Source organism: Aotus nancymaae, unplaced genomic scaffold, assembly GCF_030222135.1.
Source record: "Aotus nancymaae isolate 86718 unplaced genomic scaffold, 86718_ANA_hifiasm-v0.15.2.pri h1tg000004l, whole genome shotgun sequence".
In the NCBI taxonomy this organism is placed as follows: Eukaryota; Metazoa; Chordata; class Mammalia; order Primates; family Aotidae; genus Aotus; species Aotus nancymaae.
In genome coordinates this window covers 4867999-4885329 of record NW_026988415.1, presented here as the reverse complement: position 1 = coordinate 4885329, position 17331 = coordinate 4867999, and positions in this window count along the sequence as shown.

Genomic DNA, 17331 nt, shown 5'->3' with positions numbered 1-17331 from the left:
GATAAATGCAAGATCCAAAATGAAAAGTAACCTAAGAAATACGAAAGAAGGGACGTGTCAGGCATCAGTGACATCAAGAAAAGAAGGTAAAGGGCTTTATCCCTGAATGCGGCTCAAGGGCTTGGGGATCTCTCTAGCTGGGTGCCAGCTGTAAAGAGAAGAATCAGATGGAGTCATGGTTATAAATAGATAATGTGCCAACATAAAATCCAGTCTTACAAACTACACTGGTTGCGCAGGTGCTAAAGTCGTGGCTTACAATAACAGTATCTTCTCCTTTGGCAGTTTTAACACATGCCCTGGGAAATAAGCAAGAACATAGTGCTTTAAGGCACAAAACAGTGTGTTGCAATGGAAAGAATCAAGATCTAGAAATGAGAACAACTTATTTATTTGTTAATTTATAAGTTTAACAGATATTTTGTGGGTGTCTATTATATTCCGGGTACTGTCAAAGGGGCTGGAGATACAGCCATGAATAAGATAAGGCTCCTGTTCTCCTGGCTTAGATTCTGGGTGAACAGGTAGGGGCATATAATCAACACCTGCAGTTACCTCTCCAGGATCTCAGCTGAAGAAGGGTCTCTGTAGTCAGCAGCCAGGCTTCTCTCAAGTTGCTCACAGGAACGCATGTTATTTAAGAAAATAGTAGATTCCATTGAAACGATGAATTTGGAATCTACTATTCCAAATAGTAGAATTATGAACTTACAAACTACTTGATTCTAAGCAAGTCACTTAACTTCTCTGTGCCTCAGTTTCCCTATGTACTGAATGGGAGATGCTAATAACAGTATTTACCTCATATGGTTGTTGTGAGAATTAGGGTTAACACAGGTGTTTTAGTCCATTTTTGCATTTCTATAAAGGAATACCTGAGACTGGGTAATTTCATAAAGAAGTTTAATTGGCTCATGGTTCTGCAGGCTGTACACAAAGCATGGTGCCAGCATCTGCTTCTGGTGAGGCCAGAACGGGTACTTCCACTTAATAGACAATTCAACTTGGTATGTAAAATGTTATTATAATTGTGTTCATAGAATTCTGGGGGAGATAAAGGAACAGGGATTGATTTTGTTGCCTCAGCACTGAAACCTGTGACAAGAACTAAGCAGTTAGGGGTAGTTTTGATGCTAGATTCTAAATTCCTTAAGGGCAGGGTCTTTGTCTGTCTCAACTATGTATACCCAGGGCTTAGAGGTTTACTGAGCACTTAGTAAATTGTCAATAAATGTTTGTTGAATGAATGAAACAATTCATGGAGATGAGAGAACTACAGCAATTGTTTGTACCGTATTTACAGTAAGCCAGCCCACTAGTGAAAAAGGGAAATATTTAGTCAAACAGGCATTTGATGCCTTAGGGATAAAAGTGGAAGGAGTTAAAAATTTTATATCCATAACTCGGTAAAAACATAGTACATTTTTATCTGTTTTCAATAACTTGATTCAGTATTTAATGTGATCAAAATACCAGTTGTTACAGCATCATGTCAAGTTGGCTTTATAAAACAAACAGGCTAGGTGCGGTGGCTCATGCCTGTAATCCCAGAACTTTGGGAGGCCGAGGTGGGCAGATCACGAGGTTAGGAGTTTGAGATCAGCCTGACCAACATGGTGAAACCCCATCTCTACTAAAAATACAAAAAATTAGCCAGGCGTGATGGTGCATGCCTGTAATCCCAGCTACTCTGGAGGCTGAGGCAGGAGAATCGCTTGAACCCAGGAGACAGAGGTTGTGGTGAGCAAAGATCACGCCACTCTACTACAGCCTGGGCAACAGAGCAAGACTCTGTCTCAAAAAACAAACAAACAAATAAGCAAACAAACCACAAATGTTTAAGGCCTTTAGGAAACGGATCTAAATATCAGGGTACCTTCTTTTCTCAGCAGTGACATCTCCAAATGATTTGCTCAGGTTATTTTCAATCATTGCTGATAAATTACCTAGTTAATCTTCTTCATGTTTTCCTTCCCCACTCTTAAAACGATGGTGAGGTTATTTTAAGACGATATTTTTAGCATCGTTAAAGCAAGAGTGTTAGTGCTATTTCCCAGTGTAAAACTACTTTAGTTTTAGAATAGCTGTTTGACAGCTACGGAGTCGCTCTACTGTCCTTGTTTAATATGAGCATTTGGGGAAAATATAAACTTTAATGTACACATTACATTTGTATGGATCTTGTTCATATGCAGCTTTTTAAATTCTATTGCCATGTTTATTGCTATATATGCCAATACAAGTGATCAGTCATCTGCTGATCATAGGCTCTCCCAGATCCGTCTGTCTCTACTAAGGCTTACCCCCAGACATCTCTCCTACCTTTCACACCCATGTAAAACAAAAAATAATAGGAGCCTATGTATAAATCAGGAACACTGAGAGACTTATGTATACGACTTATATTATAAGTCTCTCAATGTGTTAAGATGATTCACCTAGAAAGAAGATATTGCCATATACTGGTGTCTGACACATAACAGACATGGAACCCCAGGATACAGGAATAGCAGCATGCATATACCTTGGAAAGTATGTGGTTTTCATGACTGATTCTCTTTTGTCCAGGACTTCTGGAAATAGCCCTCTCATCTATGGTGTGAGCTTTAGTCCCTCAGAGTACCCAGCCCTGCTTCTTGCCTCATTCCCACTAGCAACACAGCTAGAGAACCTCCCTATTCCTTTCTTATAGTCAGCTTTCCTTCCAGGTGATCTCCTGCTACTGCAATCTTTTTTTTTTTTTTTTACACTCTTGAAACCTTATTCCCAATATTGTTCTCTATACTTTCAATCCCCCTGGAATTGGAATCTGACGTCTACTTAGGATTCTACTGAAGTTTAGGATTTTCCTGGGTCCTTTTGTCAAAAATCGTTGTCCTTTAACTCCTAAGGAAAAAGAAGGCTGCCAATTCCATCAGGGGAGAAGGGAACCCTTCTTATTTCTCTGAATCTGCCCCTATCCCACTCCTCTATGCCACCCTCCTATCTGGCCTTTATTGAGTCATGTTTTATGATAACTTCTTTTTAGAAACCACATCTGACTTGTTCACCATATTAGCACTCTTTTTATCAATTGACATTAGATGAATGAAGTTGCCTTGATGATCACTGGTTTGTAAATAAGGAAATGAGACTCAGAACAATTTTTTATTGTTACTGTGTAACACTACACAGTAAGCTAATGGAACAGATTTCCTTTGTCCTGTACTGCTTCCTTCAACACTACTGTATAAGAGGCTGATGTTTCTGTTTCATATTAAAACTATTTGTAAAAGTCAATATGCATTGAGCTTTATTGCAATTTTAAGAACCTTATAAAATAACTTTTATTTTAAGACACGATTTTATGCAAATAGTTACTTAAAATTTGCTTCCGATAAATTGAATATATATGTATGTCCACCATATATAATATGGTATCTAATTTTCCGTGTTTCTATGAGGTTTTTGTTTTCCCAACCATTGAGTAAGGCTGGAGCCCAGTGCCTTTAAGGAAACTCAGATCTTTGCCTGCACCTTCCATCTTGTGAGAAGGGTGAGGGGGAGCTCTTTTCTATTATACAAAAATAATTTAATGAAATCTTCTAAAAATGAAAAGGTGAACAAGGTCAGAATAGGTGTTGCAGGAGAGAGGATTCTAACTTCTTGCTAGGTGAGATAGATTCCTAGTAATAAAATCAGATTTCTTCAGTATCTAAATTGTATGGATTTAGAATATTTAACATAAAGAATGGTTATTGTAGTCTAAGAATGTGCATTGGAGTAGGAAATAATATGTACAGCAGTTCAATATTCATCAATTCAAAAAACATTTAGTGAGCACGTTCCATGCAGCAGACATTGTTCTAGATAAGAGGTGCAGGGGATACAGCAGTGAACAAAAAAGAAAAAGGTCAAATTTTTGCCTTCATGGTGTTTATATATTAGTACAGACAAACAATACCAGAAAATTATTTGGTTAGTGGTAATAAGTGTTATTGAGGAATCGAAACAGAGAAGAGGAATATAGAGTGATAGAAAGGCACAATATTTTATTTAAGATGCTCAGAGGAGGCATCAACGATTAAGTAAAATTTGAACAGAAACTTGAATGAAGTGAAAAAATAACACATGAAGATTTGGAAGGTGTGACCAGCAGAAAAGTGTTCCCCAAAGATATCCATGTTCTGATCCCTGGAATCTGTGAATGTGGTACTTCACATGGGAAAAGGGTCTTTGCTGATGTGATTAAGTGAAGGATTCTGAGACGGGAAGATTATCCTGGGTTATCTAGGTGAGTTCAATGTAATCGCAAGGGTCCTTGTAAGTGAAAGAAGGAAGCAGAAATGTGTGTCTGAGAGAGATTTAAAGGTGCTCTTTGCCTGGCTTCGGAAATGGAGAAAAGTGCCACAAGCTAAGGAGTGTGAATTGTCTCTAGAAACCGTGAAGGACAACAAAACAAATGATCTCCTAGAGCCTCCATTAAGGAGACATCTCTTCCCAGACCTAAATTTTGGCTCAGTGAGACCTATTTCAGACTTCTGACCTCCAGACTTGTGAGATAATAAATTTGTGTTGTTTTAAGCCACTAACTGCATGGCAATTTGTAAAAGCCTCAATAGGAAAATAATACAGGAGGCAAGGGTTTTCTAAACAGAGGGAAATGGGCTAGAGATATGAACATACTTGGTGTATTTAAGCCAAAGCAAGGAGACCAGGGTGACTACTACCCAGTGAGCAGAGAAGTAGTGATGAGATGAGGTCATAGAGCTAACACTGACTCTATCAGGTAGAGTCTTGCAGGTAATGGTAAGGCCCTTGCATTTTATTCTGTATAGTGAGGTAAACCATTAGAATATTTTGGCTGGAATAATCAGAGTAGACTGGCTGGAGGAGTGAGCATTTTTATTGATTGTATAGGAGTTTATTCAACAGAATGTGAGATATAAGGGTATAGCATGAATAAAACAGCAGTTGCAGGCAGTTCGTGAAAGACTCTGAGATGGCATTAGACTAGTTTACATAGGAAAGTACTACAGAAAGACTGATAAATTAATAAAGATTGATGCATTGGACCTCATCAAAAGTTAAACTTTTTCTTTGTGGAACTCTAAGATGATGAAAAGACAATCTATCAAATAAGAAAGAAATAATTGCAAATTGCATATCTGATAAGATACTAGTGTCTAGAATATATAAATAATTATTTAAAAATCAACAGTAGAAAAATAAGCAATAAAATTTAAAATGGGTGAAAAACATGAAAGGATATTTCACAAAAGAGGATATTGTATATAAGCAAATGAAAAGATGTTCAATGTTATTAGCTATTTAGGAAAATGCAAATTAAAAAAGCAAAGTGAGATATTACTATATACCTATCAGAATGGCTAAAATAAAAAAAAAAATAGTGACAGCACCAAATGCTAGTGAGAATGTAATGAAACGGTCACACACACATTTCTGGCAGAAATGCAAAATGGCACAGGTACTCTGGAAAACAGGTTGGCAGTTTCTTTAAACACTGAGTACGCAACCACCCTATCACCCAGCAATTGCACTCCTGGGCAATTATACCACATAAACAGAAACTTATTTTCACACAGTAACCTGTATACAATGTTTACAGCATCTTTATGTTTAACATCAAAGAATTGGAAACATCCCGGTACCTGGCAGCCCAGTACTAGACTCCTTTTTCTTTCACCATTAACTTACTCATTAACTACATTCCAGCCATACTAGATTTCTAATTCTTAAACCTGCCAATTACTTTTCCCTTAGAGTTTTGCCCAATGCTTCAGAACAGTCTTACCCTAGACCTTCATATGGCTTGTCATTACCATCTCCACTCTTTTCTCAAGTGTCTTGTCCTTTAGATCTCCCATCATTTATATTTTTCTTTCCATTCCCTCATGGAGGGTATTCCTAACAACTCTGGCTAAATCAGCTCTCCTCCGGTCGTTTTCTCACACCCATCTAATTTCTTTCCTTCCTAGGATTTATAACTAACTGAACTCACATTGTTTATTTATTCATTTTCAGTTATATGCCTCCATCCTCACTAGAATGTAAACTAAATAAAAACAAGATTCTTTATGCCGATATTCTGAGATCCTCTAGGAATGAATGCCTGACCCATAGAAGAAACTCAATGAATATCTGAGGAATGGATGAAAGAATGTATTTAAAAACAACTTGTTAAATGGAATTCCTCTGAAATTTAACAGAGTAGCTGGTCCATTAAATATGTCGTTCATGTAAAGCAATGAGTAGGTGATAAAAATGGAATTAGAATTGTATGGTATTCTTGAGTAGCATATCTGCTATCACATGTCTAATGTGTTCAGTTAATACCACTTCAGCATGTCCAGTTAGAGACTTAAAATAGAATTTGGGAATGAACTCGTTCTTTGCAATTTTATTAGATAATCTTTGTTCAACCAAAGGCCTGGTGTTTGAACTTAAATCGGATTTAGGGTGAACATTTAGGGTCTGTTTATTTGTTGGTCAAAGGACATGTTTTATATGCTCATTTTCTTTCCCACTGCAACCAAGAATATCAATCATTGAACACGAGCACCAAAGTAAAAGACAAAAACTACAAAGTTAGTGATAATTGCTTTAAAGTAAATAAGAAAAAGTATACATAACAAATTAATGAAAATGCAGTGACATGAAAACGATACTACATCCCTTAGCAGGAGCAAGGGGGTCACAAAGGGAAATAAATAAATGTCGTATGTTACGAACATAGAAAAAGATAAACGTTGTAGCTTCTCATTCATCCACCATTATTTAAAAAATAATTTTGAGGCTATGTAAAACCTAAAACCTATGTGTTTATATTTTTAAGTGTTGAATGAAATGTTTTTTAAAGGCATTGCATTTCTTTCTCCTTGGCAAACTCTTTACTTGTCCATACTCACAAATAACACATTTTACTTTGCAGGAACTTCTAACTTAACTTCCCACTCATTAACAGAAACTTCCTGACACCTAATCGGGAATGCTGAAGAAGAACTTTCACAGCTCAGAGTCATCTGGAATATTTTAATATTAAAATATTATGCTGATTCATTTTGACTTTAATGACCTTTCAAATAAAAGCATCCATTATCTCTGATTTTGACAAATTGAATAAGCATTACTGTGCAATGACAACTATACAGTCGAGTTTTGTCCTAGGTTTGAAACTCTCTTCGGTCTCAATTTTCTTTTCTTTTTTTTTTTTTTTTTTTTGAGTTCTAATTCATTTTATTAGATATAAATTCCAACATATATATAATTTCTTTTTTTTAAATTGTATTTTGGGCTCTGGTGTACATGTGCACATCCTGCATCCTGCAGGATTGTTGCATAGGTACGTACATGCCATGGTGGTTTGCTGTGTCCATTCCCCCCCCCCGTTGCCTACATCAGGCATTTCTCCCAGTGTTATCCCTCCCCATCCTCCCTGCCCCCACCTCCCGCTTTCCCTCCCCTCCCCTCTACCCCGACACCTAGCCCAGTGAGTGTTGTTCTCTTCCCTGTGCCCAAGTGTTTTCGTTGTTCATCACTTGCCTATGAAGGAAAACATGCCACGTTTGGTTTTCTGTTATTGTGTCAGTTTGCTGAGAATGGTGGTTTCTAGATTGATCTATGTCTCTACAAAGGACACAAACTCGCTGTTTTTTATGGCTGCATAGTATTCCATGGTGTATATGTGCCACATTTTCTTTGTCCAGTCTATCATCGATGGGCATTTTGGTTGGTTCCAGGTCTTTGGTGTTATAAACAGTGCTGCAACAAACATACGTGTGCATGTGTCTTTATAATAGAACAATTTATAATTCTATGGGTATATACCCAGTAATGGGATTGCTGGGTCAAATAGAATTTCTATTTCTAGATCCTTGAGGAATTGCCACACTGTCTTCCACAATGGGTGAACTAATTTACACTCCCACCAACAGTGTAGAAGTGTTCCTTTTTCTCCACATCCTCTCCAGCATCTGTTCTCCCCAGATTTTTTAATGATCGCCATTCTAACTGGTGTGAGATGGTACCTCAATATGGTTTTGATTTGCATTTCTCTAATGACCAATGATGATGAGCATTTTTTCATATGTTTGTTGGCTGCATATATGTCTTCTTTTAAAAAGTGTCTGTTCATATCCTTTGCCCACTTTTGGATGGGTTTGTTTTTTTCTTGTAAATCTGCTTTAGTTCTTTGTAGATTCTGGATATTAGCCCTTTGTCTGATGGGTAGATTGCAAAACTTTTTTTCCCATTCTGTTGGTTGCTGGTTCACTCTAATGATTCTTTCTTTTACTGTGCAGAAGCTCTTAAGTTTAATTAGATCTCATTTGTCTATTTTTGCTTTTGTTGCCGTTGCTTTTGGTGATTTAGTCATGAAGTCCTTGCCTGTGCCTATGTCCTGGATGGTGTTGCCTAGGTTTCCTTCTAGGGTTTTTATGGTGTTAGACCTCATGTTTAAATCTTTAATCCATATGGAGTTAATTTTTGTATAAGGTATAAGGAAGGGGTCCAGTTTCAGCTTCCTGCATATGGCTAGCCAGTTTTCCCAACACCATTTATTAAACAAGGAATCCTTTCCCCATTGCTTTTGTCCAGTGTGTCAAAGATCAGATGGTTGTAGATAAGTGGCATTGTTTCTGAGGCCTCTGTTCTGTTCCATTGGTCTATATCTCTGTTTTGGTACCAATATCATGCTGTTTTGATTACTGTAGCCTTGTAGTATAGTTTGAAGTCAGGTAGCCTGATGCCTCCAGCTTTGTTCTTTTTGCTTAGGATTGTCTTGGCTATGCAGACTCTCTTTTGGTTTCATATGATGTTTAAAGTGTTTTTTTCCAGTTCTGTGAAGAAGGTCAATGGTAGCTTGATGGGGATAGCATTGAATTTATGAATTACTTTGGGCAGTATGGTCATTTTCACAATATTGATTCTTCCTAACCATGAGCATGGAATATTTTTCCATCTGTTTGTGTCCTCTCTTATTTCCTTGAGCAGTGGTTTGTAGTTCTCCTGGAAGAGATCTTTTACATCCTTTGTTAGTTGTATTCCTAGGTATTTTATTCTCTTTGTAGCAATCGTGAATGGGAGTTTGCTCATGATTTGTTCAGTAGTAATTTTATAATCTGCAAAGTGAAGTGGTTGGCTTTTGTTATATTTCTAAAGTAAGTTCTGCTTCTAAACACTCAGTTATTCTGTGAATTGGCTTTCATTAACCATAGTATAGTATTAAATGTCCTGGGATCTAGTGATGGTTGGCGATGTAAAGTTTATTATATTGTCAACTTTTTCTTTTTTTTCTTTCCTTCTTAAAATTGAACAGACTATAGAGCATGAACAGACATTCTTTCTTGTTTTTTGTTTTTGTTTTTGTTTTTTTTTTTTGAGAAGAAGTCTCGCTCTGTCACCCAGTTGGAGTGCAGTGGCGCGATCTTGGCTCACTGCTACCTCCATCTCCTGGTTCAAGTGATTCTCCGGCCTCAGCCTCTGGAGTAGCTGAGATTACAGGCCTGTGCCACCACACCTGGCTAATTTTGTATTTTTAGTAGAGATGGGGTTTTCACCATGTTGGTCATTCTGGTCTCGAACTCTTGACCTCAGGTGATCTTCTTGCCTTGGCCTCCCAAAGTCCTGGGATCACAGGAGTGAACCACAGCACCCAGCCACATTATTTTAATGTAGACTCATCTGTGCACTTTCAGGATAACATTTGCAGCTTAGGTAACCAGGAACTTCATGGAGCTGACCAATGGGATACAGTAATTCTGGATTTACTAAAAGTAGCTCTGAAATATTTTCCTACTGTGTTCACTTTTTATCTAAAACAATTGAAATTTAAGGTTTAAAAATTGTGAAAGAGTAACTAAAGCATAAGTGTAATGTAGGGAGATATAGCGATAATCTTCATTTCCTGGATTTGTGAGTTGTCCTTATTTGCTCTTGTTTTGTTACAGAATGTAGACTCTGAGCACTGAGTTTGTTACCACGACATTCCCAGATGATGTCAGAAAAGATGAGTCCCCTTGATGTCCTTGCCTCTGCTTTTACTAAGAATTAATAAACTTAGCTATCTGTGCCAATGCCTATATTAGCTCGCTAATTCTTTATTATAATGGAATTTCTAGCCAACCCTATATTTTGTCATTCCATTTACTTTATACATCTTGGTTCTCTGAAAGACAAGGTTAAAATAAAACCCATCAGCTTGAGTAATTCAAATTGAGCTGCCAAAACAACTCAGCAGAAAGCAAAATTAGAAAACTATGCCACCCCTCCCCCTTACATCTTCCTTTCTTACCTTTTACTTGTGTAATTTCAAGTGTTCTTTGAATTAAGTCCCGTGGGTTTTACAAAGAAAGAAAAAAAAATGACATTTTAAAAATAATGTCTTTGATTTTTCAAATTGCAAAAGCAAAAGAAGTTTAAAATAGAAAATTTGGAAAATGTATCAACATAAGAAAAAAGAAACAGAATTATTTCCATCACTGAGATTTCATTATTGTTTATAACTCAAAGGCTTTTCCTCCTGCATGGGATCATATTATAAATAAAACGAGGCATTCTTTTTTTAACATTTAAGATTATATCATGAGAGTCTCCTTTGTCATTAAATGTTCTTCAAAAATATGATTTTACTGGTAGCATATCATTCTATCATAGGGATATATGAAAACTGACAGTTAACCAAACCAAAGAAAGAGCTGATTGAATTGAATTATTAAAGCTGTCTTTCTCTTCTTTCCATCATTCTTGATGGTAACAGATCAGTCAACGTAGTTTGAATTGTGTCATTCCTTCTCTATGAGCCATGATGACAGGAATCCCATTATCATCTGTCCCTGGTGACAAAGGTGAAAATCACACTGTCCTTTTAACCCCTTATTGAATACTTCTGTCACTTGTTATATCTTCAGGGCCTCTCCTATGTGTGATGTGCAATCATTTAGTACTCAGCAGATAGGAAGTGACAGAAGCTTTGGCAGAGAGCACTTCACATTGGCATCAACACCCTCACCCCCAGAACACAAGACAGAGACAGAGGTCATACTAATATTGTAAGCGAACCACAGCCAAGGCATCATCATACTTAGATCAGGCAGAATGTCAGGGAATGCTGTTTACCTCTCTCCCTAGATCCCTAGAAAATACACATTTGGAAAATGGGGTAATCTCAAAGTCTGCTCTCCAATCCATCAACTCCCAGAGTCCATGTTAGCAAATATAACCAAGCCTGCCTCCCATCAAAGACTGTGTAGTGCTTTCAGCAGCTTTGAAATTGAGTTTAATATGACTCTCTCTTGTGTCTCACTTTCCAAACCTCTAAAGACTTACCAGGACACATAGTCTCACACCTGTAACATCTCAAAAACTCAACAAAATTTTCAATTGCTTCAAAAGCTTATAATAAAAACATAAACAAAAGAAACAACAAAACCATGTCTTCAGGACAAACAAAAATAGTATCTCCAAAGAAGCATATGTCAAAATCTTGACCAGTATTGTTATTTTCAGCTGCAGACCCAGGCAGAGGTTTCATATTACTTGGCAGAAAGTGTTCAAATGGAGTAAGAAAAGTGAGTAAACACTCTGACTTTCAGCTTCACTTCAACTCCAGTCACTCTGTCACAGTTGACTATATTTGACAGAAAATGAATTGACACTCAACTTTGAGTTAGCCTTCAATCAAGAGGCTAATTTTAACAGTTAACTTTCCTAATCCTTGAAGAAGAATCCTACTGCATATATCACCTTGCTGCTTAGTGGCATTTGAAAAACCCCATCATTTGGTAAAGTTCAGAGACATGTTACAGTTCTACCCCCTTTTTCCACTTAGAGTACTTTCTATATTAAAATCCTTGCATTTCCATCCCTCATTCACAAGTGGCTCTAAAAGAAGAGCAGGTATTTACCAAAAAAAAAGTAAAAATACTATCATACTATAAACAACTGTCTGAATCTTTATTTTCTCACTTAACAATATAGCATATATCATTATACATATGACATATTTTTAGCATTTAAAATTATATTATTAAACATTTTAAAATTAAATTATATATTACATACATAATGTATGTAATATATAATCTAATTATATATTGTGTAATGTATATGCACACCATGAAAATAGTATAAATAAACTATATTTTATATATATATATATACACACACACACACACACACACACACCATGGAAATAGTGTAAATAAGCTGATATCTATCTATCTCTTTCTCTATATGTATATATCATGGCTTATCCAATTATTTCGCTGTCTGTTGCCTCTTTCTATTTTTTCTTTCTTTCCTTCCTTTTTACCTTCTTCCTTTCTTCCTTAATTGCAGCATCATTCACAATAGCCAAGATATGGAAACAACCCAATTGTCTATTAACAGATGAATGGATAAAGATAATATTTTACACACACACACACACAAACACACATGTAATGGAATATTATTCAGCCTTAATAAAGAATACAATTCTGACATATGTGACAATATGAATGAACCCAGAAAACATTATGTTAAGTGAAATAAGCCAGGCACAGAAAGACATACACTTCATGATTCCACTTATATGTAGGAGCTAAAATAATCTTTGCTCCCTGTTACAGAATAATGGCTTTAACAATTGTCTCTTCTCCTTGCTTCCACTTCCTTACCTCCATTCTCTCACCCACCCGCTTCATTAAAATTGAATTTTTTATCATTCCACCAAAACTCCCTCTATCAAAGATGGAGTGACCTCCACGTTATACATACAGTGATTAATTCTTGTTTCTCCTCTTTCGTGATCCATTGGCAACATTAGAATCATTGGTCTTTCTTCTTCCTTGAAATACTCCATTCTTGTGTTCAAGAATACTTATTCTTGTTTTATCTTTCTCATGTATTGCTTTTTATATTTCTTCTTTGCTGGGTCCTTATCTTCTCATTGATCTCTTAACATTGGAGAAACCCAGAGCTCAGTTCTCAGACCTTTTCTATACATTTATTCCCTCAGTAACATTTTCCAGTTCCATTATTTAGCTACCATCTATATACTAGTAATTTCTGATTTATCTTCCAACATTTTCTATCACCAGCTATTTATGTGACATTTTCACTTAGATGTATGAGTCAGATTATACTGCAGTAAGAAACAGCATGAAAATGCCTGTGGCTTAAAACAACAATGTTTATTTCTCATTTATACCTCATGCCTTCCAAGAATCAGCAAGGGGCCTATTTCTTGTAGTTATTCATAGACCATGGCTGATGGAAGCTCCATTTTGACACCTGTTTTGTCAATCACAGAGTCAAAAAGAAAGAGAAGATGGCAAATCATGTATGTTGATTCTTGAAGCTCTCACTGAGAATAAATACATGTCACATCTGTTCACATCTCAAGCACTTACCATCTGACATATTATTCACTTAACAATTTATAGGTTAGTTTTCAATTTTTGTCTATTACAATGTAGAGCCCTATGAATTCACAGACTTGGTTGCATTTGCTGCTTTATTTGTAGTACCTAACATAGTGTCTGGCACATAGTAGGCACAAAATACATATTTATTAAATAAATGATTCTTGTATTCATTTCAAGGTATTTTATTCTACTTAATTGAATGATTGATAAACACATAAGACTATTCATCTTCTAAATTCATCTTTCACCATCATTCATACTTCTGGATAGTCTGCAATTGGAGTTTGAAGTTCCCCTTTGACCTAAGTGTTATATAGAGCAATATTTTAAAATATTGGTTGGGTATTTCTATGAATTTCAACTGTTTTTAATTTCTAGCTTTATTTCACAGTAGTCAGAGAAACAGTAGAGGAGTGTGCCAAAATACGGAATTTCTATCACCAGAATACTCTGTGCACATAAAAAAATGTGCAATTATAGCAAATAATTAACTACAGGATAAAATATCAGATCTTTTGCATTTTCATGAAATCTAACGATACTAAATATTTCATCTCTTCTATGCTTTCTTCCAACGTTTCAGCATGCTGTTCCCGTGACAATATGCACATTTAAGAGGGTTATAAAGTCCTAGCATGTAATCACAGAGGACTATAAATTAACTTTCTTATCGGAGACATACTTAGGTTGTTCCTGCTCATTTTGTATTGACAGCTCTGTCCTTCTAAACTCTCAAAAAATATATATGCTAAGGAAGCAGAGAAAGATGATGAAATGGAAGGCTTTAGCAGTTGTGACCCCACCACTCAAGTACACCCATTTAACAACTATATACATAAAAATGCACCTTTATAAAAACCAAAAAACAAGTGAGCACTCACAGTGCTGGTTTTAATTTCATATCATTGAAAGAGGCATGGAAACGTCAAAAGAAAACTGTCTTGATTCATCCGTGGCACCCCTCCCCCCTCCGCATGGCAACTGCAGCAATGTGGGAAGAGTGTTTAAGTGAACTGTGAGTGGGAGAACGCAGCAATTGTGAGACATTGAACTCAGTGATGTTCTGTTAGAGCAGAAGTAAAAACCGAACCAAATTCAACCAATGCCTGCCCATGAAGGAAGAATTCAAACCAGCCCTAGCAAGAGGGAAATTACTCAATCTCAGAGGTTGGAATGTGAGTTCCTGTAAACCTCACCAACATGGCTAAGGTACTCTGGGGCTCTAAATAAATGTGAAAGGTGGTCTAGGAAACGACTGCAACACCTAGAAGAGTCCTAGTGTGGAACTTGGTCCAGAGTCAATTAACTGAGAGGCAGTAGACCTACTGAGACATCAGCCAGGGCAGTCAAGGGAGTGCTGGCATCACCGCTCTCCTCACCTCAGTCTGCAAAACTCAAAGCCCCCATAGACTCCCTTCCACCCGAGGTTAAGAGAGGTGAGAGTGGGAAGGACTTTGTCTTTCATATTGGATGCCAGCTCAGCCACAGCAGGATAGGGCTATCATCAGAGTCTTAAGGCCTTGTTTCCAGTCCCTAGTTCCCAAATGACATTACTAGACACACGCTGGGCCAGAAGGGAATCTGTTGCCTGGAAGGGAAGGACCTAGTTCTGGCAGCATTCATCACCTGCTAACTGAAGAGCTCTTGGGCCCTGAAATAACCAGCAGTGATACCCAGGCACTAGATTGAGGGCTTTGGGTAAAAGTCTGAGACTTGGTGGATTCAGGTAAGACTCAGCAAATTTCTAGCTGTGGTGGCTGTGGGGAAAGACTCCCTCTGCTTGAGAAAAGCAAAGAGAAATGTAAAAGGACTTCCTCTTGTACATTAGGTACCAGTTTAGCGACAGCGGATAAAGCACTAAGCAGGCACTTGGAGTCCCTGATTCCAGGATGTGGCTATTGGATGGCATTTCCAGACCTGCTCTGGGCCAGAGAGGAGTTTATTTCCTTGGAGGGTGAGTCCCAGGCCGGGCAGCATTCACCACATACTGACTGAAGAGGCCTTGGACTTTAAGGGATTATTGACAGTAGGCTGGTAGTATTCCACATGTGCCCGTGGTGGTGGTGGCCATGGAGTGAGGCTCCTCTGCTTTTAGAAAAAGGAGGAAAGCATGGAAAGGATGGCTTCTGGTGGTTTGAGTGCCAGCTCAGCCACAGGACAATATGATACCAGGAAGATTTCTAAGATTTTTGAATCTAGTTCCTGGCTCCCAGGCTGCAACTCTGGAACTGCCTGGGGCTTGGGTAAACTTGCTGCCCTTAGAGGAAGGACACACACCTGGCTGTCTTTGCTACATGCTGATTGTAGAGCCCCAGAGCACTGAGCAAACATAAGTGGGAGAAAGGAAGTGGTTACAGTAGGCCATGGGTGAGACCCAATGATGCACTGGCTTCAGGTCTGACCCAGTGCAGTCCCAGTGGTGGTGGCTACAGGGGCACTTATACCACTCCATGTTCAGCTTCAGGTGGCTCAGAACAGAAAGGGAGAGACTCTGTATATTTGGAAGAAACTAAGAAAAGGGAACAAGAGTTCCTGCTTGATAATCTAAAAAATTCTCCCAGATCTTGTCCAAGACCTTCAAGGCAGTACTTCCATAGGTCTGCAAGAACCACAGTGTAACTGGGCTTGGGGTGTCCCCTAAAGCAGACACAGCTTAGATCAGAACACCCAAGTTCTTTTGAATATCTGGAAAGCCTTCTCAAGAAGGACAGCTATGAACAAACCCAGACAGTGAAGACTACAATAAATATGCAACTCTACGATGCCCAGACACAGATGAACATCTACAGGTATCGAGATCATCCAGGAAAACATAAACCCAACCGATTAACTAAACAAGGCACCAATGACCAATTCTAAAGAAACAAAGATATGTGATCTTTCAGACAGAGAATACAAAATAGTTGTGTTGCGAAAACGCAAAGAAATTCAAGATAACAAAGAGAAGGAATTCAGAATTCTATCAGAGAAATTTAACAAAGAGATTGAAATAATTTAAAAGAAGCAAGCAGACAATCTGGAGCTGAAAAATGCAATAGGCATATTAAAGAGTACATTACCTTTTTTAAATAGCAGAATTGTTCAAGGAGAAGCAAGAATTAGTGAGCTTAAAGATAAGCTATTTGAAAAGGCACAGTAAGAGGATAAAAAACAAAAAAAAAATTAAAAATGAAACACACCTACAGGATCTAGAGCATAACTTCAAAGGGGAAAATCAGAGTTAATGACCTTAAAGAGGTAGTGGAGATTTAGAAGTAGAAATATTATTCCAAGTTACAATAAGAAGAGAGAATGTTCTAAAGTCAGAGAAAGATGTCAGTATCCAAGTACAAGAAGGTTATAGAGCACCAAGCAGATTTAACCCAAAGACAATTACCTCAGGCATTTAATAACCAAACTCCAAAAGATCAAGGATAGAGAAAGAATCCTAAAAGCAGCAAGAGAAAAGAAACAAATAAAATGCAGTGGCGCTCCAATACATCTGGCAGCAGACTTCTCAGTGGAAATCCTACAAGCTGGAAGAGAATGACATGCCATACCATATTAAAAGCGCTGAAGGAAAATGCTTTTACCCTAGAATAATATATCTGATGAAAATAATTTTCAAATATGAAAGAGAAATAAAGACTTTCTTGTACAAATAAAAGCTGAGGGATTTTAGCCACACCAGACATATCCTAAGAAACACTTAATGGAGTACTTGATTCAAAAAAAAAAAAAAGGATGTTAATGAACAATACCAAATCATCTGAAGGCACAAAACCCTCTGGTAATAGTAGCTAAATAGAAAATGACAGAATATTATAACAGTGTAACTGTAGTGTCTAAGCTATTCTTATCCTAAGTAGAAAGACTAAATTATGAAACAATCAAAAATAATAATGACAACAACCTCTTAAGACATAGGCAGCACAATAAGATGTAA